Source organism: Thamnophis elegans, chromosome 1 (genome assembly GCF_009769535.1).
Source record: "Thamnophis elegans isolate rThaEle1 chromosome 1, rThaEle1.pri, whole genome shotgun sequence".
NCBI classification, from domain to species: domain Eukaryota; kingdom Metazoa; phylum Chordata; class Lepidosauria; order Squamata; family Colubridae; genus Thamnophis; species Thamnophis elegans.
Genome location: NC_045541.1, coordinates 61,067,956 through 61,091,335, shown reverse-complemented (window position 1 = coordinate 61,091,335; position 23,380 = coordinate 61,067,956). Strand labels below are relative to the sequence as shown.

At 41.6% G+C, this 23,380-nt stretch overlaps 1 protein-coding gene across 1 annotated transcript in view; it reads left to right on the top strand.

The window, feature by feature from the left end:
* IGFBP5 (insulin like growth factor binding protein 5) overlaps positions 1–23,380 on the top strand; it is a 45,976-nt gene that overhangs the window by 6,870 nt on the left and 15,726 nt on the right. The window lies entirely within an intron of this gene.

Below are 23,380 nucleotides of genomic sequence, written 5' to 3'. Positions count from 1 at the left end.
GTGGCCCGGGGGCTGGATGCGTCATGTGCAGGCCACGCCCACCCCAGCTCCGCGAAGGGAAAAAAGTCATGGCATACCATGTGACAGCAATGTGACGCAGCAAGTTTGACACTTATTTGGATCCATAACACTATTTACTGGGGAAGGTGTCTTGAAACTCCAAATTGTCTATTCCATAATTACTTCTCCTCCTTGCACATTTATTTATTTTATTTTGCTTCTGAAGAAGCAGATGGCCTCGAGTCGACTCCTGATTCATGTGATTGAGAGTGAAGCCAAAGTTGTTACTGGAAGAAGGTTGCCTTATAACTTATCTTTTTAAATATCCCGGGGGTTTTGTGTTTGCATTTGCAAAGGAAGCAGGAAGATTGTCCTGCTAGGCTGGATACCTCCTCTTTTCTTTTGCCTCAGACAGTGTGCCCTCTTGTAGCCTCTGTTCAAATGAGTTTACTTGGGCTGACAATCCCAACAGCAGCAAAGGAGCATCTGCGACCGAAACATGGGGGCAGGTGCAGCGTCAAAAAGGGGGAAGAAAGGTTGGGGGAGTGACCTGAAGGTTGGCAGGGTGAGAGTTGAGGGTTGGGGCAAGGGTCATGGGAGCAAGTAAATGGCATGCCTTATGCAAGGTTGTGTATGTGCTATCTGGGAAGCAACCAGCAATTCTAGCTGGGCGATTTTCTTTCTCACCATGCAAGCTTCAGATCCATCTATGGTAATAACCAAGGCTGGTAGCGACAGGCCCGTGGCTCCCCCAAGAAACTGGAAAAACTCCATTCTTTTTTTTCCCCTTTGTTTCTTGTCTTTTGTGGAGAAATGGAAAGGGGAAAATTCATCCCCTGGATTTCGAGTACAGGAACAGGTTTCTGCAAATAACATAAAAACACTGCAGCAGATGATTTCATGTCATTTGATCATTTCACAGAGAAGCAGCAACACAAGGATAACCAAAGAGCTAGGAAACATGACTGCGTTTCCTTGGGTGGGAGAATGGCAGCCACACCAGGGCTGGGTTGCTGCCAGCATTACTGCCAGTTCAGTGTATATGCAATTTTGCGTGTATACTCTCTCGCTTCGCTCTTGCGTGTATGCACATTTGACCACAAATTGCTGCCAGTTCCAGCAACCTAGGCCGCCAAACTACTACTGGTTCGGCTGAACCGGTCTGAACTGTAGGAACCCACCACTGGGCCCCACCATTCTTTTAGTTCAACGCACAAAAAGGGAGTGAGGATAGGAGTGTCCTCAAACATTCAATTTCCAAGCACAGACTAGATAGAGACTTCACGCTGCAATGGCTCCCAGGAAATACCTGTTCATTGATGAAGAAAATCTAGAACTTGCTTTGAGCAATGAATCAATGAGTCCCTTGAGCGTAGCCTTCTCCACTTTACACAGACAATCGGAGCCTTTCCGGGATTTTTGGCAGAATGATTCTTTCTGAATTTTTCCTGGGTGATGCTAGGAAATGTTTGAGCTGACTTCATTGGTGGGCAGTATGTCTCTTAGCAGCTGATTTACACCATTGTTCCAGGTGGCTGTTATCAGCTGCATAAATACACCTTTAGCACCTGCCCAACATCCGGATATGATAGAAGATAAACACCTATGAGCCACGGTGGCGCAGTGGTTAGAGGGCAGTACTGCAGGCTACTTCTGCTAACTGCGGCTGCCTGCAATTTGACACATCAAATCTCACCAGGCTGAAGGTTGACTCAGCTGTCCATCCTCCCGAGGTGGGTAAAATGAGGATCCAGATTGTTGGGGGCAATACACTGACTCTGTAAACCACTTAGAGATGGCTGTAAAGCACTGTGAAGCGGTAGATAAGTCTAAATGCTATTGCTAGTGCTATTCCTGCTAAAGAGCTGAGCAGGAAAATGAGCTTTCTCTTCTGAGGGCTTTTCTCCATTATTTTATCCAAGCACTGTCCACGCTTTCTTGAACAAAATAATGCTATCAAAACATATACTAAGGTTGTTCCCAGTCCTATCCTGGCTATACGGGTAGTCCTCAACTTACGACAACAATTGAGCCCAACATTTATGTTGCTAAGTGAGAAATTTGCTAAGTGAGTTTTTCCCCATTTTACAACTTTTCTCGCAACATTTGTTAAGTGAATCACTGCCGTTCTTAATTCATTAACCTGGTCGTTAAGTGAATCTGGTTTCCCCATTGACTTTGCTTGTCAGAAGGTCGCAAAAGGGGATCACATGAATTCTGGGGCACTGCAACCATCATAAATGTGAGTCAGTTGTCAAGCATCCGAATGTAAATCACGTGACCATGGGGATGCTACCACAGTCATAAATGTGAAAAATGGTCTCGCGTCACTTTTTTCAATGCCATTGTAAATTTGAATGGTCACTAAATGAACTGCTTGTTCAAAGTTGAAGATTACCTGTACTGAATTAGTTCTTGTTTGTGTTGTCCTGATTCATAAGCATACCTGCCAGTGTAGGTAAGGAGATTAACTGTTCTCCTTTAGCTTTGCTGCTCTGTCATTCAGAACTTTATCAAGGGGTGCTTGAAACTTGGCCAGGATGTCAGAGTAAAAATAAATTCAGAGTGGCAAATCCCTCCCATCTTTGGACATGTACGGTATTGTAGCTGCATCCTAGAATTAGTGAAAGTGACTAGGTGCTGGGCCACCAATCTTCGACAGTATTTTGACTCCTATATGACCAACAATCATGAAGAGCCCAGTTCAACATTCAGATACCATTTCTGAATATAACAACATTGACGTACCGTATGTTAAGTACACTCTTCTCCCTCAAAGAAGTCATATCAGTACAGCATTAAAGCTGAATTGCACCCTGTGTCCCTCTTTTTCCTTGAAAAAAATAGATGGGTTTTTTTTAAAATAAGCCACCATTCTTTCCACACCTACATTGTTAGAAGCCTAGAAAGAAGTTGGTTTTAAAAAATGGATAGAAGGAAGGAGGTGAAAGGTATGCAAAGAACTAGAAAAAGTCCAGTGCTAATGGAGAAGGCAGAAATAGCTCTGATAGATTCCTGCTGGTGACCCAAGGGGAGAGAACACCCATCCTCCACCACTCCCCTCCCCACTCTTCTGATACTGCCAAAGTACATCTCAGGTCATATCTAGCACAGAAGATCTAAGCTTGCTTCCAAGAATACAAAAAACTAAATATTCCAGATTTTATACACTTTTAATCGTGTGCTGGGATAGTCTGGCCTTAGTATTTATTTACTCTTATCTTCGTTTGATTATTCCACTTATGCACTGCCTGACTCCAGGCTGACTCTGGGCAAACTCACAATGAAACCAAGGAGGCAGAAAGTACAAGGTAAATCGGATTATAAAAAATAACCAAATATAGAACAAGATGGTGGAGCCTGCACGTATAAATATATCTTAATGTGGTAGCATGATGTTCCCATGGTAGACTTTAAGCAGGACAAATTCTGAGTGATACACTGGAGACAAACGTCTTCATCCACAAATGCCTGAAAATCATATTATTGTGAAAGACACAGAAACCGCTACAGTTCTAGAACATGTGTGGTACTCCTGTGGGTTCGGGACTGGGTTTGTAGATTGTCCTAAACCAAAATGTGATTTGCCTGCTTGAAATTGAGTATATTATGCAAACCAAGTCCATAATAAGTTATTCAACAAACCTGTGTAACTTGGTAGAGAGCAGACAGGTCTATGGTTAGGACTATTCCCAGTACATCAGGGTGGGCTTCAAAAAAATTTTAGCCAGGGATTCTCTGCCCGGTTGCTGGTTGGTCATGGCCATGGTGGGTGTGGCCTAGTCGGCCTCCTGCACCACAGTGAGCAGGGCTATTTGTTCTCCCCAGGCTCCAGAGGCTTCCCTCGAACCTCCAGAAGGGTGAAAACAGCCTCCCCGGCTGCGGAGGTCCTCTTACTTGCCGGAAACAGGCCCGTTTCCAGCCTTCCCAAACTTTCAGTAGGTCCGTTTTTCACTCTCCCTGAGCCTCCGCATGTGTCCTACACTTACCTGCATCCAAAACGGGCCATGTGGAGGGGAGGGTGGGCGGGGGAGGGCAGGGCCAGACAGGAGTGGGATTTGGGGGTTCTCCAAACTGCACAGAATCTTAGCCAGAAGTTCTCCTGAATCCCTGCAAATCTCCAGCAGCCCACCCCTGCAGTACATCCAATACCCTCTGATGCCAAAATGCTCATTCTTTCAAAAGCATGGCACACAGATATAATTAGCTAATGAACTGCATGCTATCTATGATTACATTTGGATGCCAAATGTTGCTTGTTTTTTCATTGGAAGAAAAGTCTACCTAGATGGAAATTTTACCAGGCAGAGATATCTCAAGACCATAGCATTTTCCTGAATTTCCTGAGGTCAAGTGCCTGCCTGAAGTCACTTTGCCTTCCATTTAATTTGAGCATTGTCTTCCTAGTTTGCATTTCCAAGAGAAATGGGTATTACTCTGGTTCTTCAACTTCCCACATCACCATTCTGGCTTTTTGTTTAAAAAACCAAAAGTCTATTATGTTGTTATAATGGCTGATGAGACAAGGGTAGTATTCCTCTGCTTTTCTGCACTGTAGCATTGCACAGTTCTGCAATGGATGTTACTAGCGAGTGGACTGCAACAACACGGTGCCTTGTTTATTAAGTGCCCAGAAATATTAATCTTCCTCCTGCCTGTATTTCATCACACTATCAAGGAGCAAGTGCCAAAGGGATGAGGGTTGTGTCTCTTAAATAACTACCTCAGTTAAGTAACTGTCTGAAGATCCTGGAAGCAATTTACTCAGAATAAAGCCAGCTGCGGCCTGCCCTGTAGTCATTAGAACTAGGATAGGGAATCTGTGTCTCCAAATTTGTGGGATGTTCAATTTCAATTAACCTCAGCCATTAGCAAAAGAGCCAAGGTGGCGCAGTGGTTAAATGCAGCACTGCAGGCTACTGCTAGATCAGCAGGTCAGCGGTTCAAATCTCACCGGCTCAGGGTTGACTCAGCCTTCCATCCTTCCGAGGTGGGTAAAATGAGGACCCAGATTGTTGGGGGCAATATGCTGACTCTCTGTAAACCGCTTAGAGAGGCCTGAAAGGCCTATGAAGCGGTATATAAGTCTAAGTCTACTGCTATTAGCAAATCAAAGGGTTCTTTGCAGCCTGCTTCAGTCTATGAAAATTTTCAACTTGCTGACCTTAAAAAAAATGCAGAGGAGACTTCAAAGCATCCTTTTTCCTGCTCCCTGCAGTCTGCAAAAGTAAAATTCTATTGTGTCAGGCTTCTCTACTAGCTTGCTGCTTAGCAATTAGCAAACTTGAACTCAACCGGGCTTACTTCTAACAATTGAGTCAGTTATAGCCCACTTTTCACAGCTTTACTTAAAACATCAACATCTTTTTTTTCTGCTGCATCCCCACAGCATTGCCTTCGGATCATCCTCAGCCCATGAGTGAGGCAATCTTAAACCACCTAGGCTTAAAGGAGAACTTTCTGCTTTATTCAAATACCATCTGGGAGCAGCTGCAACATACATTAACATCTGTTGGGTTTTGGTATCCATTGTTAGAGAAAGCAGATGATTGGTACTGACCAGGAATGGAGGCAGGTTTGGCAAAGGAGAAGTGAAGTCCAATATATGGGTGATCCACAGTAGACATATTCCTTGCATCTGTACATCCCTACCATTTCTTGTACTGGGAGCTGAGCTATAGAATAGTTGAGATTTAGTAGTGCATAAAATTTCCATGAAGGACATCTATTACAAACTACCACATTCAGATACTGCATTCATACAGTTAACATTTATTCTGCTTAAGAAAAATTTAAAACTATTGTAGAATGGCAATCAGCTCAGCTATAGCTGTCTCTTTCAATACTATTATTTTCATCACTGAAAAATGACAAGGCTTGTCGTACGTATGTACATATATCCATCCTCCAGCCCTATCTGTTAGATCTTTGCCTTGACCAGAGTTCTCTCTTGGGATCTAGGCAGTTCTAGAATTCTTAGTATTCTGCATAATCTTCGGAGATATTTGTTACTTTTCCAGTCAAAGTTACTGGGTTAGGGATGATCACAGGTTTCTAGATTCGTACCAGTTATATTACTTTCATAACCTAGTCTATCTATCCTGAGAAAAAGGCAGAAACTATGTAGACTAGAGGCTCTCTAACATAGACAGACCGGCTAGTTGAAGTTAGCTAAAATCACCTTCAGCAGCTGACTTCAGTTCTGTAGTACTCCCAGCTAGATGAATGAGGTGTTATACAGTTCAAATACAAAGAATTATCAGTTCTGCAACAGGAGACTGCAGCTGTGGTCACACAACCAGCTAACCTGTGATTTACTTGACTCTGGTTTATTGAATAGATCTCAATCTGCTGAGCTTTCACTATAGGGTAAGCCCAACTCAAACAAATCATTTTACAACTGAACATAAGATGTAAACTTACACTCCCTGTCTAACAGCAGTCTTATCTACAGCAATTAACACTTGATAATATATAGCTCCATACTTTGAAAAGTTTCAGCTGCTGACTTTTGCATATCAAACTATTGTTAAAGAGACAGCCAGGCTCATTCTTCTCCCTCCATTTTTCCCCTTGGGCAATCAATGTCTTTATTGTAGGTGATGGAAGCAACTTAAGGAGAAGATAGCATGTAACAGATGGCAGCTGGAATAAACAAGCAGTGCCCTGCCACCCAAAGTTACCACTGGTCTCAGGGGAAAGGATTAGCCCCTTATAAGATGCAAATTAATGAAAACAGAACCAAGCATTAAAACTAAGAACATCCTCTAAAGTAGAGTCCACCTTATCATGAGGTTAAAATTGAGGCAGCCACTTAAAGAAACAATGGCTGAAAGAAGAAGCACAAATGGGAATAAAATGTTAGAGAATACTGTGGCATGTGAAGTGCTAAATAATGAAGTAGCCCATCCCATCTGAGTTTATTTTAGTAAGGGGCATCCTACATTCCCAAAGCTACATGTGTCGCTCAAGTTCCCATTTTTTGAGCCCCACCCCCACTCCCTCTGATCATGTCTTAAAAACTGATGGGCAGGATCTGAGCTGGGAAATGGTCTAAAACAGATGCATTCCACTTTTAAGGTGAAGAAAGCCCATAACTCCCACCCACATCTATGATAGATCCACATCTACTTTGCAGCCTTCTTTCATGACATATTGACCATTCATGACCAAGAGTCCTGCACAAAATCCAACCTGCATTTTTAGTTTATGGTTCAGTAGGTTGACTGAATATGTTATTGGTTATTCACTTAACCATGGTTATTCGTGTAACCATGAGTAAATTGATCTAGGTGTGCATGTCCAAGACCTGCTAAGTTACCTGACTGATCTCAGATTTAGTACTCTAAATCTTTACACTCTGATGACTAATTTTAAATGACATCAGATTTCCACTTCAGTTGATTTGGCTTTGGGCAGCAAAATCCTTTGATCAGTCAAATCCTCTCTAGCAGCTTATGAGCCATGGTGGCGCAGTGGTTAGAAGGCAGTACTGCAGGCTACTTCTACTGACTGCTGGCTGCCTGCAATTCAGCAGTTCAAATCTCACCAGGCTCAGTTGACTCAGCCTTCCAGCCTTCTGAGGTGGGTAAAATGAGGACCCAGATTGTTGGGAAAACATGCTGAATCTGTAAACCACCACAGGGGGCTGTAAAGCACTGTGAAGCAGTATATAAATCTAAGTGCTGTTGTTATTATAAATGGACAGAGAGAGAATCAAAACCAAAGTTTTTATACTATGTGTTTGCAACCAGAATGCCTAGGCTAAATGTTGTCCTTGTAGGAATACTACCTTTCCCATAGTTACCATTGCTAAACAACAAACTGATCTACAAGGCTTGTCTATGTTGAATAGCCCTTCTCAAAAATGCCCACCACTATGAAAAGAGAGGCAGCAGCTGAATAAAGCAGGGTTCTTGGAAAGCAAAAGAAATAAACAAGCATAAAGTTGCTTCTGTTTTTAAAACATTCTTTCTTTGCTCAGTCTCTGCCTGTTGTACCATTAGTCTGAGGAGAGGAAGATGTGGAAAAGTGTACAGATGGATTGAAAGTAGGAATTAGTAACATTATTAACAGGAACACCCAGTAGAAGGTGAGATAAATAAAGAGGCTTTAAAGCTAAGTAGCTCACACCATATTAAAAATTGCCATTTGATTGGCACCCTAAAGTGAAATGTATGGCAGGGGCTGATCAAGTAGCTTTCCAGGTCATCGTGGCTCTCCTGGCCTGTCTTTGCAGGCAGTTTGCATTTACAAACAGGTTGACTTTATCTAAAGGATACCAACATAGTCTGAACTGTTCAGGAATTTAACCCACTATGACCTGGACTTCAGTGGTTAATTCCTAATTCTTCCACTTGTCTACTGCCTATTGTAGGAAGCAATTACTATATACCAAACATAGTACACAAATCAAAAAATAAAATAAAAAACCAGGCTGGTGAGAAAAGGGGGAATGCAATGATGACATCTAAAACTTTGTTAAAATGAAGATTCAAATCTTGTAAGTCACTTAAAATCTCTAAGCAAGATGGGCAGCATATAGCTTTAAATAAATAGATATGGGGAAAGAACCTTTCTTTAATCTGCAATAGAACAATTGTGGCTGCCCAGTCTTTGCCTCTAATGCAATGCCTTCTTTTTCCATACGTTAGAAAGATGATTTCCTTACATTGTGGCATCTGTATATGAAACATTTCATAGCAAATATTCCAGAGGGTTATGCATTTTTATCAGCTCAGCCTGTTTTATCAATCAAGCCTGAGGGAATTGAGAAAAGGAAATTTTGCTTTGGGAATAAAACAGATTCTAAGAAAAACCATTTATTATGTAGCAAACTTTCAAAGCATACCCACAATAAACCAGATATTCTTCCCTCTTTAGATTTTTCTAATTTACAAACACAAGGCATAGGATTTTAAAAGCCCCTGCTCTTTTCTAATATCCAGGACTGCTGATCATCATGGGTTTAAAATGAATTATAAAGCTAATGTTAAAGAATGCATTCTGCAGTAGTGTCTTCCTCTCTCACCTACCCTCTTAAGTGACACTTCTAGTTCAATCCAAATTCATATCTGATTGAATTAAACCAATCCATCTTTGAGATCTAGATCCTTTCTTCAAAAGTTGTCATTTTCAGGATGGTTAGAGAAGTTTGTAATAAACAGAGGACACTCACGCAGTATTTGTCAGCTGAGGTTCTCCAAGGATGAGGAGGGCCATCATAGCATAATGATTGTAAATATGAAAAGATGAAGTGGATAGACAGCTTGGTGTAAAGGCATTGGACAAAAACCTGGGACACTGAGTTCTAATCCTCCTTTAGATGACTGTGAGACAATAACTGTCTCTCAGTTCTAGGAAGAAGGCAAAGGCACATCACTTTCAAGAAACCTGGACTTACAAGGACCTATCTAGGTAGTTACCAGGAGTCAATACTGACTTAAAGGTGCACGTGCACACGTGCACACGTGCACACATGCACACGTGCACACATGCACACACGCACAAAAAATAAGATGAGCCATATTCTGGTTCTATTTTACTTGGCCAACGTTGAATAACACCTCCTTCCATTTGCAGGTCTTTGCACATGATAGAGGCTAATTATAAAAGTATACATAGAAAATATCTCTGCCCTCACCCATTAAGATCAGTGGCATTTAGTGAATGAATCTATAGCAAAGAGGAACAGTAACTACTGTTATCTAAATGAAACAGTCATTCGTTAGCTATACAAATGACTGTTAAGTGTCATGTACATGTACACAACATGCCCAAGGGGGACATTCTTGTCACACACTTCCAGAGATTGGAGGAGTTCAAGTCTCACTGGCAAAGTGACCAGATAGCTCTGGAACTCCAGCCAATATTTGAACTGAAATGGGGGCTGAGTTAGTGATAGGTTTAATTAGGCTGATCAATCAAGTAATACTTTTAAGTTTGGTAATTCCTGGCATTGAGGGCTTACAAATTTGGCTAGCTGTCATAGAATCAGCCCCACTCACCCTCCCCATCAACACAATCCTTTGGCTGGAACAAAATGTAAGAAAATTACCGAAAAAGAAGCATGTAATGATGCTTCTTTTGAGACCAAACCCTGCCTTTTAAGGAGCTTACTATTTCAAGGACCCACCTATCTATCACTCAACTCCTCCACCCTGCAGCTTTTGCCTTTCAGGGATCTTGTCGAAATCCCTCTTTCAGCCAAAACACTGGGACAGAAAAACACTGTATAAACAAACAGGATAAATACATTGTAAATGAGTTTCCCAAAGTCACCAGGTGTATGTCCTCCAAGCAGCCGCCCCCCCCAGGGGGGGTCCATCCTGCTGAGTACTGGGAAGCCACTTCAGAAAAAGGGTTGAAGGAGCTCAGGGATAGGGTGTGATTGAGACTTTGTTATGTTGAGATCCCACCTGTCTGCCTGTGTCATTTGTTTGAGCTGCATGGTTGCTGGTGGAGACAGTCGGTCTGTCTGCCTTTTCAACAGAAAGGGAGAAAAAGAGGTTGGGTTATCAATGAAACAGCTGAATCAGGAGCTGCCTTAACAAGCAGAGATTTTAGAGAAGCAACCAAAATGGTTACCATATTTAAGACCCCAGCACCTTTTCCCTTTAAAATAATGTATTTTGAGTGCAGTTGTAGTGGGAGTCTAAAATAAATTGCCCAGTTGGGTGGCAGAAACAAGCTGACCCTAGCTGATCTGAAATAGAAAAACATAAGCAGAGTCAGATCTCAGGGTGAGAATCCATCAGGAAATGCCAGGGCTTACATCCCAGAAGTCCATGACAAACCACTTCTTGACTGTTGGTATGAAAAGGACCTGCTCATAAAATCACCAGGATTTGAACTCAACCTGAGGAAGTGGGAGTGGGTTTCACTGTGTTGGAAGAAAAATCTGGTCCAATTCCAAACCGGGAGAAAGACGCTGGAAATAAAATGGAGGCTGGCTGCAGGAAAGAAGGTCTCTGTTTATTGGATGCCAGAAACGTCAGCGACAACAACATGTGTCTGGTGTGGCTGGCAAAATGTGGTTGGGATATGCTACGTTCTATAGTTTTCCCTCTGGTCCGTTGACTAGGGGGCACTGTCCTCACTCCTGACTGGTTACCTGTTTAACAGCCGGCATATATAAAGAGCTGTGAAACAGGGCTTAGCTGTTGCCAGTTAGCTGAGATGCGCGTATTGCAAAGAGCCGCATTTGGCAACCTGTTAGCATTAAAACTGCTAGCATTTTGAAGTCCTGGCTCGCCTCTGTTTGTCCACCCACGTTGTCCCTAGCTAGAACATTGGCAACGAAGGTGGGATGCTGAGGTGGAGCCCAGGCAGAGCTGATAAGAGTCACTACACAAGCTGAGTCATGAGAGCTGAATTCCCTCAGTGGAATCACTCAAGGAGAGGTTGAGTGAAGTCACAAAACCTACGAGGACTTCAGTCAGATTATCAACTGAGCCAGCAAGTTACCTCAAAATGGCTTCAATGAACACATTAGCAGTTTTTAACGGGGCCACAGAGACCTGGGACTCATATATTTCCCAATTTGAATGTTTTTTAGAAGCCAACAACTACACCGGGCTATCTGAAAACCAAAAAAAGTCATGTTTTTTAAATTTGTGTGGCAGGGAGATGTTTAATATTGTGGGGACACTAGTGGCTCCCCAATACGTACCCACTGTTTCATGGGATGTGTTAATGGCAAAACTAAGGAATCATTACGCTCCAACACCATCCCACACAGCTCACCAGCATGCTTTTCATAGGAGGATCCAATGTGAGGGAGAAATAATTAATGAGTATGTGGCTGCTTTAAGGGCCGCTGCTTTACATTGTAATTTCAGAAATTTAGATGATATCCTTCTGGACCAGTCTATGCCAGGAATTATACTGGCCATCCCCTATGGTTGCCGGGCATAGTTAAACAAATCACAGAGCCGTGCTCTTACATAATAGAGATAGAGGATGGAAGGATTTGGAAATGCCATATTAATCAATTAAGGGCTAGGCAAGTTACCCCAAATATGGCAGTGCAGCAACCACGCCAGCTAAGCTTGCATATGACCCCAGCTGAGACTAGCAAACAGAATTTAGGATCTCGCTCTTCTTCTCCCAAGAGGTTTAACGCTATCATAGGGAATCCAACCATGGCCTTACCTGCTCTTCCCAGTGACATTCCAGAATTGCCGAATTCTGAGGTGACAAAGGCGTCATCAGAAAACAAGTTGGCACAGTCTCCGGTTAATCCAGAAGCTCCGGTGAGCCAACTACCTACTACGGCTGCCGAAAGCACACTGAGAAGGTCAGGGCAGATCCAGCGCCGCCCTGGCTACTTGGAAAATTACACATGCGCATTCTAGGTGTGAAGGAGTGCTAGGTTCTATAGTTTTCCCTCTGGTCCCTTGAGTAGGGGGCGCTGTCCTCACTCCTGATTGGTTGCCTGTTTGACAGCCGGCATATATAAAGAGCTGTCAAACAGGGCTCAGCTGTTGCCAGTTAGCTGAGACGCACACATTGCGAAGTGCCGCGTTTGGCAACCTGTTAGCATTAAAACTGTTAGCATTTTGAAGTCCTGGCTCGCCTCCGTTTGTCCGCTCGCGTTCTCCCTAGCTAAAACAGGATAGGTGGACTTTTGTATATTCTTTGGGGCTTTGTGATTGAGATGCCCGTTCCTGTGTAAGACTATGTCCTTTAATATTTTAGTGGCTGTTACCAGATTCCTATGGGATCATGTAGGGGTCAAGGCTGGCTCTACAGACAAAAGGGGAAATGCAAATCCTAGGTGGTTGTCTTGTCAGCTAGTTGTGTTGCTTATTTGGAATCTCTTTGCTTATGAATAGATTGGCCCAGTCTTTCTGAATGGATACAAAATTTCAAGCTTCTGCTTGAGGCTGTTTTCCTATGGCAGGAAGACCAAGGGTGTGTGTACTTTCTGCCTTTGTTAAAAATTTTCTCTATTTCTCCTTTGGAGAAAATATTCTATCCTGCCTCTGCTTAATATTAAGGATAAAGAATATTTTAATCTTGGAAGGGGGGCATTGAAAAGAAATGATTTGGGAGAGTTAGGGTTAGACCAAGGAGCAGGAGAACCCATTTGCCTTGCCTTTCCCTTCTCAGAAAGGATGTCAAAGGATCACCTTGTTCTCTCCTGCAATGCATTTGGAACCCTTTGCAATGGAAATATTAACAGTTCTTAGCCTTGGTTAAAAATAGTCTGCGAAAACAAAAATAAACCCTCCTCAAAAGAAGCACAATACTAATAATTCCCCTCCAAAGCAAACAGTGTGGAGAAAAAGAAGCTCCAGTTGCAGAATTTCTGTCTGTCACACACCTGTTGTCAGTTCAGAAGCCCTGCCAATTTAAAAAAAAGGAAAAAAAGTTGGCAAGTGTCACGCAGGAGTGACTCAGCATAATCCAAGCAGACCATTGGAAACAAAAATGAGGTCCTTCAAAATGTCAGAAGCACTTTGGGTACTCAGGACAATCAGGCCCAGTCTGTAAAATGTACAGTGGGGTTTCTTTGGCTATGTTTCAGTTCTCGCAAGTGGGTCACTGCTGATAATCGTACCATCACCTGCTATCAATGGCCGCATCTTTTCCTGGGGGGGGGGGTCCGTCCCAAGGCAGGAAGCTCTGCACCTGTTGAAGGTTAACCTCTCATGCAACTTATTTCTGGCCATTAGGAAATGGCACGCCTAATCCAGAGTGAATTAGCAGAAATACAGTGTATTTTTGATCAATGTGCTTCAAGAGAGATGAACCATTTTATTATAATACCATTTATTGCATAAGCAAGTAGGCTGCTCAGTTTTTATCAGTTCTAGGCTGCTTACAATCACGACAATAACATGCAAAACTAAAACATTACCATAACCCTAGAGAACAACCCTTGATTGGCAGTTGTTCCCAGTCAATCCCTGCACTGGAAGCTTTTTGGTTGAACACTGTTTTTAATGTTCTTTCGGAAGAACAAGTGGGAAGGAGGAGGCCATAATGATCCCATAGCAATAGCACTTAGACATATATTGCTTCACAGCCCTCTTTAAGCGGTTTACAGGGTCAGCATATTTTCCCCAACAATCTGGGTCCTCATTTTACCCACCTCAGAAGGATGGAAGTCTGAGTCAACTTTGAACCGGTGAGAATTCAAACGCCAAATTGCTGGCAGTCAGCAGAAGTAGCCAGCAACACTGAATTCTAACCACTGTGCCACCACGGCTCATCAAACAATTCCATGCCAGGAGCTGATAACTGAGAAAACCTGTCAAAATCTTGAGAGGGCCCTGGAGCATGACCTCCAGACAACGTGATACTGGACAGGTGAAATCTACTTAGGCAGACAGCCCACAAATCCAAGCCATATTGTTAAAATGTGAGTCAGAGGTGGAGATGAACAATCCTGGAGATGCTGCTGAACTAAGAGTCTCCCACATCTTAGCCAAAATGGTCAATGGTAAAGATATTGGGAGCTGCATTTCAGCCACGTCAAGAAAGTCAAAAATGTCTTAGCCTTTTAGGAGCTGAAAAGCTGATCCAGAGGCAAAAGCCAACAATCTATACCCCAAAAAGTAGGTTATCTTCTTGCTCCAATTAAAGGGAGTTAGGTGGGCTGGGTTATTGTTTTACAATGCCATTTTTACTTTTAGATTTGAAAAATATGATTTGTCAAAATTGGAAAGAATCAAGGGGCATGTGTAGCTCATTAAAAGAGCTCACTGTGCAAAGGTAAATACATGGATTAATTAATGTTACTACATCAGTGTTTATTCTTTCAGACTGCCTATTGTCAATAAAGAAACCGGCATGAATGGTTGAGACCTATATGTTCCCTCAACCTTTTATTCTGAGGTTTGTGCATAGTTATTATTATATTTTCTTTGGATCTAAAGAAACAATTATGTTTCTAATTATGATAATTTGAAAACAAGGAAAAGGTTTGGGTAGGCATTCAGATATATTTCTTAACTTTAATAACTGTTTTCTGATGGAATAAACTGCCCGACAGTTTATTATGAGTTGGTCATTGTCAAAAAATGACTGGCAAGGTATCAGTAAAGGAAGCTTTAAGTATCTTTCCTGTTAGGCTGGTTATCCAATGGGACATTTCATTACAAGGATTCCAGAAACTTTGCCTCATGGGCATTCTCTGGAAAGGGATATGATAACTCTCCCCACTTTAGATTCTGGTTACAGACCTTGCAAAAGAAAATGTCCACTTATGAAAAGTAGTTATGTCAGGGCCTTCTTTTGTGTTAGTATCATCTACTCTTAATTCCTATGGGTTAATTCATTCTTCAAAAGATATCAGCTGTATAGCTTAATTAAGATCTGTCCACCTTTGGCAAAGGTCCTGGAAGAACCTTATACAATATAAGCTTGCATATATGCATGCGCATGCACGCGCACACACACACACACACAGAGGAAGGAGTCAAGCTATATTTTATTAGCAGCCCTCATTACTCGAATATAAATAAACAAATTAGGGAGAGGCTGTGTGTGTAATCTACATATGCACACAAAAACACACACATATACATATAGGACAGGTCATATTCCATACTTCATAAGATAATCATCATATATTTTATTAGTATTTCGTTTCAGAAAAATATTTTGGAGAAAATGTTACTGTTGGGAAATCATGTGCACAACCAGAAAGCAAGGATTTAGAAGGAAAGGGCAACAAATTTAAATATTTAATATTATTTATATAATGAATGGTTTCTGGGGCCTGACTTTAGGTACACCCTGTTTATACTGTAGAGAAGGGAGGGAGGGAGAGGGAGAGACAGAGACGGAGAGATGCAAAGTTTCACTTAGTTCCTAACAGTACAAAATCCAAAATGCTGAATGCTTTGCAAACTAGCAGTCAGTGTGACTTCAAGCCATGTCTGAGATTTTGTATGTGTGTGAATTGCATAGATTTAACCTTGGATCAGTTTCAATTTTTTTATTCTTAGCAGAAGGCTATAGGTCCCCTAACTGTTGAATCATAAACAAGGTATGTATTTCCCCCCCTTTTAAGTCATTAATTCATATTCTAAAAAGTAGTTACAAAATAGTTACAGAGGGAAAAGTTTTCCAGCCTATCTCTCGCTTTCTAATGATTTCTGTCTTATTTGATTAGGTCAAGATAAAGTACCCTTTAAACCGAGTCCAATACCTAATGATTTCATGGGCAACTCCGTGATGTTTTTCTTGAGGACAAGGGAAAAGTGGTTTGTCACAGTCTTTTTTCTGAGGCGTTCAATTGATTGATCTACTATACTACTCCAAAATTCCCAAGCAGAGCCCAACTATTAACCAAACCTGCCCTTGCTTAAGTCAGTACAGGGCTTCCCTCCCCACCACTCAAGGCTGTGGTAGTGGCTATGGCTACTTTGTTTGAATCCATAGCATGCCCATAGCAAAACACAAGCAGAATTCAGGCATTTCACCTTCAATCTCTTGTGTTTGACCTGGCAAGACAATTTTCTTAAGATAGCATCTCTGCCCTGGACCTTCCAGTCTGTAGCCTTTCTGGCAAGAAAGGAACCTAAAACGCATTAGCAAATGATACAGTTTCTTGCAGATTTACTTTATCTCTAGAAACTAAACTGTGATTAATCCTTCCCACCACCACCACCACCTCCCTCTTCCACCATCCCCTTTGATGTTATCAGCTGTCACCTGATAACAGCTTTCACTCACCACTCACATGGTTAGGAGCCCAAATGAGAATCTTAGAAGCAAAAAGATCCCTCTCTTGTTACCATAACTTGGAGCAGATTCTAACATGTCTACCTGCCCTTCATCTCTGGAGTCATTGATGGTGAGGAGAGAGAGATTTCTAGTGGGGATCCTTGACTCCAGCATGTCTGTTTCAAGCCTGGAAAGATGTGATGAGAATCTACTATATCAGTGATGGTGAACCTTTTTGTAAAGGCGTGGCAAAATTGTGCATGCACGTGCTATGACGCATTTGTGTATGCCCACACCCACAACTCCTGCCCACATACACATCACATCCTGCCCGGGGAGGGCAGTTTTCACTCTCCCTAGGCTCCAGAGGCTTTCCTGGTCTCTCCCAGCCATCCAGAAGTCCTCCAGAAGCTGGAAACAGATCATTCTCGAATTTCCGGTTGGCCCATTGGGCCCGTTTTTCACCCTCCCCAGGCTCCGGAGGCTTTCTTGAAGCCTGGGGAGAGCAAAAATGGCCTCCGGAAGGCTGAAAAACAACTGGCTGGCACACCCATGCACACTGGAGCTGACAGCTCGTGTGCCAACAAATATGGCTCAACATGCCATAGGTTCACCATCACAGTACTATATGCATTGGGCTAGGCTTCTGTTTTGGTTTTACAATCATGGTGGGGTTGAAGCTGGGATTGGTGTCATGATCCACTAGCAGCTGCTCCCAATTTGGTGACAAATGTAAAATTTATTTGCACATTGCTGAGTTAGTGATTGTTATCGGAGCTGCACAGTGCAAGATTACAGAGGCCAGCAAGCCTGAGTGTATCACAAGGAATTATTTTATTTTGGCACAAAATATCTAGAGTTACAGCTGGCGGGGGGGGGGGAGGTGGAATGAGGGGGAACACACAAACATACACAGTGGTAATTGCTTTAACCTCTTTTGTTTTAGCCTGCATATGATAAGGTATCACGCTTTATGCTCACTCTGCAGCTTAAGTCTGATTTACTCGCCATCTTGTCTCCCAGGTTGTAGGATCTTGGATTTCTAGGGCTGATGGCCATATTTTCAGAGTTTGTCAGGAATGTATTAAACAAGAAAGGTAAAAGGGGAGTTTATCACCAGGACATGAAATTCATGAATAATAAAACTGCTGGGCCACACAAATCTTCAAATCCACTGTTTCTATTAAGCATGAGATGGAAAATGCTATCTAGAAATAACATATGAGTAAGACATCTAACTTGATAAAAAGTAGTTCAGGAAAGCGTGAACCAAACAATATATTCCTTGTTTAAAGTATGATCATGTAGGTGGTAACATGCTTATTATCAATCATAGACTCACATTGGTTTCAAGGTTATAACTTTTAAAAAAATTAATCCCAGTGGTAGCAGGCAAAAAGGGTTATCATTCTTAACCCAGTATTAGTCATCCCCTCAAAATAATTGCCATCTGTATCACAGTATTATCAGCATTTTGAGGTAAGTCAAATCAGGAAATAGAATCATAAGAAATAAGAAAAATCTGCTTTATTGATATAAATTATAATAAAATAATTTTGAAAGCCTAATTGTATTTTCATTTTCTTCCCTCTTATACCAAAGAGACTCAAGGCAAGCCAGTCTTGAGTTTCTTTCTCATGCATTCCTGTTTTCCCAGGCTAAGCTTACGTTCTATTAATGGGTGCATCTTATTTTCTCCAAGATCATCTTTGTACTTCTCTATACTGGTTCACTTGGTTAGAGAAGGAAAATATTTTGTTACTATGTTTCTTTTTTTCTCTTCTGTTGGCCAAATATATTTTCTAGAACTTTTGTTCCAAATTCCTGATACTGAATAACATTTTGAATTAGATTTTCTTCTCCAGATGTCTTGGACTCTAGCAGTTGTTATTCCCAACCAATATAGTCTTTGGCCATCCACTCGGAATGCTAATTTTTAAAAATGATGAAAATGCTGACTTCATAAGCTAAAGTATTTGCCCTTTGAAAGTAAAGGATGAAACAAAGCTTAAAACTGCATCCAACTGGTAGATGATGCTATTTGTAGATTGGCTACAGACCATGAGAAATAAGCAGTGCATTTAGCTATGCTTTTTCTATCTCATAGTTATTGGCTCAACAATAGCTACTAGAGGATTAGTCTTTTAAGGAGAATCAAAGTCATCTTAAATTAGTACACCATTTTCACTGAAAAAGGTTGATCAAAGCCAAAAGCCAAAGTATTTTGGTAGAAGATATACCTGAATATCTAATCCAAATGTTTATATTTTCTCTTTTACTTCTCATTTCTATTCTAAAATTCTGTCAAGCATCATGAATAATCCCGACTAAGATTTGAGTCCAATTAAGAATATTAATAGTGTATACATTTTAAAATCCCTGTTCAGTTTCCATGTTTGTTTTGAGATAAAAGAGGGGTAATATTTTACTATAACTTCTGTTTTTTTTTAATTCTCTGAAGCTTGCAAATACTTTATCTTCTAGCATGATCAAGTAACTTGCCCCTGGCATGATAACTTAAAAACATTTTAACACTCTTTTGAAAATGCAAACACATTGACTTCTCAAGAATATTCATTCCAAATAGTGAATCCTAAAAAATAATAAGTGATGGATTCTCATGTTCCATTTTATCTATATTCCATTTCCAGAGCTACACATGTGGTTGGTTTGCACAGGATCTGTGACAATGAGGGTCCTTGATTAATCTTCTGCTACCATTAATGGGGATGTTTCCACGCTTTTAAGAATGGGGACTATTGTTTGGAGGGATTTCTTTGGTGTCTCCTGGATCCCTTCCTTTGATACCTAGTGGGACAAATTCCTTACCATTCCTCTAAATATATCCAGAATGAAAGTGTCAGGCATCCCTCTCTGTCATGTTCTTGCAGTAGGGGTAGGAGGAGGACATTTAAAATTGTTAGGTGCATTAATGTGTGTTTGACTTGGGTGCAGAATTCTTATTGTATCACATTAAGTATCAAGAATAGGTTTGTCAGGTCTGGCATCCAAAACTCCAAACAGCCATCAGGGAGCAGCAAAGACATACAGAAAAGTCTCACTGCAATTTTAACAGACCGGCTACAATAGCACAAGGTAGAATCAGTAAGACCTCCATTTGTTTCAGCTGATGAAGCCAGCTCCTCTTCATTCTAGTCAGGGGACACATGATCCTTGGACAAACGCAAGTTTCTGGGCAATGGGAGGAAAGCAAGAGAGACCCCCGGTCCTTCAGAATTCCAGCTAACATTCCACCCTGTCAGTTCCAGGCACCCTTAATGCTTGGGAGCTTTTCAACCCCTTCCTCTTGTTCTCACTGGAACAGGCAGAAAGGAATTCTAAAGATGAAGAGACCACCAAGCATTGGCTGCAGTTCAACCAGTCGAACCAGTTTACTGCTAAGGCTGCCACCTGGCCAGATTTTTGTTTGTTTGTTTTGCTTTAAAACCAAAGCCTGACTAGAGTTATTCAGAGAGATCAGCCCAAAATGTAGCCTCTTTGAGTGATTGTCTTTCTCCCTCTTGCATCTCCTGACAAGTGAGGCATAGCATTGCCAAAGAAAAATCAGAACTGAAATTTGATTTGGGGGGGGGGGGGATTACTAACACACAGGCATGGATATGCACCTGCCCAGCAACAAAACTAAAAATGTAAGATGACTTCCAATCTAATGTTGCAGGGTAGAAACCTGGCTGTCCTATTTCAAGTGGTGCTCGCAATGGTTTCAGAATCTATAAAACATAAATACTTTATTTAACAGAGATTGCTTCCAACCTCTCTCTCCCCACTTCCAAATGGAAACCTAATCCCTGCTTTAATAAAGTAAGTGAACCAGACAGTTACTTGATGCCCCAATATGGTTTGTTTGTTTGGGCACTGCATATTACGTGAACAAAGCATTGGTATAGTATCTGCTAACCCAGATTTAGCATATCGTGTGACCCTCATCTAAGTATCCCTCCAGTTTCCTCTTTAATAATATTATGCTAGGCCTCTTCCTTATACTATTTCTTCCCAATTTTTGTCACTGGCCTGCCCTTCCTATCTCTCCCACATAGTTATATCTTTATGTGTGATTATTATATAATGAGAGACAGTTTGGCATAATGGTTAAGGTACCAGGCTAGACCGGGATTCTATGAGCTCTAGTCATGTCTTAGGCACAACTGGGTGACCTGGGGTCAGTCACTTTCTCTCAGCCCTAGGAAGCAGACAATGGTCAAACCCTTTCAAAATCTTGCCAAGAAACTGCAGGGATTTGTCCAAGATTCGGGGATTGACTTGAAGGCAGCAAAAAAAAAAATCATCCACCCTTTAGACAATACTACCACCAGGTTAATCAGTAGCATATTTCTGAATATCGTCACTGGAAACAAAGGTAGCCATTGCCCTTACAGCCTGTTTTTTAATTACCCATTAATGTCTTCTTAGTAAGTACTCATGATAGTACACTGTTTGAAGCAGACCTGTATGCTCATAAGACCTGTCCTGTCTCTCTGGTATAAAAATGAAGCCTGGGTGTTTTTTAGTTGCCTACTCAGAGGGGGTGTTCAGCAGGTTCTGATCAGTTCTGGAGAACTGGTAGTGGAAATTTTGAATAGTTCGGAGAACTGGTAAATACTACTTCTGACTGGCAGCGCCCCCATCTATTCTCTGCCTCCCGAGTCCCAGCTGATCCTTCCCCTGCCACACCCACCAAGCCATGCCCACAGAACCGGTAGTAAGAAATGTTGAATCCCACCACTGAGCCTACTGTTTTAGCAGTTAGCAATTGGCCATTAACAGTAATGGACTATGCAAGCAAACAAATCACTCGGGTATTTTTCTCCCTACACTTTCATTGGTAGGTATAAATCAGCATAGACAAATGTTATGCAAATTAGTGTTGTGTGTTTCTGTTGTGGGGTTATGATTAAATTGATCCTTTCCCTCATCCCTTTGGACTAAAATGTTAAGGTTTAGGTTTGATCTGCCAAGGCTCAGGCTTTCTTGTCATTACACCTCAACCTAATCTGGGGTTCCAATCGCCAATCTTCTTCAAAGCCTACTTTCTTCACAGCAAGAATGCTGGAACTCCTGTTAAATGATGCTATTTTGCCCAGAAAAAAAAATGAAACTTCCCCCAGGTCATCTTCTGGACTAATTCTATGTCCATCTCAGCAAAATAAATACCATAGCTATGTGATATCTTACTTAAACCAACTGTTTTTTTTTTTCACAGCCACTTTGGCTGCAATGAATTGATGCAATGTTTTAAATTGATATAAAACTCGTTAGAACTTTCAGAGTTTTTCAGGAAGACCATAGGACTATTTCTTTCTTCAAACCACTTGCAGTGAAGGAGAATAAGCAAAGATGGTTGGGAAGAGATTAACATTGACATTCTTTCTGGGCGGCTTACAGGGAATCATCTTTTACTCATCCTAAGCAAACCTCCTTACTTACTGTGGTTTGTTTATTTTTTCCTAGCTTACTAAGTTAGATTTGTGGAGGACACTATTGTATGGAGAAATTTTAAAGTAACTAATTTGGACACCATGCAAATTACGCTTGTGTATCTCCAATGTGTTCTCTAAGTAGCTTAAAGATAGGAAAGAGGGAAAGTGAGTGCTTTATTTCACCACCACCACCACCCCAAACAACAGGAATTTTGAACCAGTTGGGAGAGGGACTAGGCCAGGTCTACTTATACTGCTGAATAAGATAGAAAAAGGCCAAGAGAGTACAGATACACAAAAACTAACACAGCTCAAGCCACCATTACCCCTCAAACTGCTTTCACAGAAGATGATGTGGGTGCAGTATCCTGCATGACTTTCCCTGTCTGTCAGTTATCAAACCATACTGGCTAAATGGAGCATCCATGCAGAGAGGCAGCGTATCTTTTTAGAAGCAGAGGCTGCGGTCTAACCAGAGCAAAAGCAATTGCTTTCATCAACTGCTACTCAGCTTTCAAGAAGTATTTATATATTTATGCAAAAGGCATGCCCAGGAAGACTTTCCTTGTTTCCAACATGCTGGAGCACACATTCTTTCCCCACACACACCCCTCCTTTTTTGTGGCTTCTGAAATCTTCCAGGTTTTTAAAGCCAGAATCTCTGACAAGGATGTTATACAGAAGTAAAGCTAAAAGCCACCAAACCCTTCCGAGCATTACTACCCCTATGTTATGCCTCCCATTTTTGTTGTTTGTTTGTTTTTGTTTTTCCTGGAAGCTGCTGGTATCTCGATGCCAGGGCCCAAAAGGAATTACAAGTTGGCCAGTGCTTCCCCGCTGTAACTTGCCGACAGATCCCAGGTTTAAACTGTTTATATTTTCAGTAATTTATAACCTAGTTTATTTATAACCAGATTATATTTCTCAGACATGTTATGCATGCCTCTGGTGCCCTCTTCAGGATGCAGGGTAATGATCTATTCGTGGGAAGGAAATTTTGCACAAAAATACTATTTCTCTGTTTCTGTTTCACACACACTGTACTGGTGTGTGTGTGAGAGAGAGAGAGGGAGGGAGGGAGAGAGGGAGAGAGAGCACATTAAGCATTTGATTTATCTCAGAAAATGGTGGCTGACCCTAAAAAGAAACACCCATTTTAAGCAAGCAAAGAAACTGTTGATGCATGCTCACAGTTGATTAAAGTTGAATTGGGTTCTGTCAGTTCGGACCGGATTGGACGAACCAATAATAACTTGGCGGCC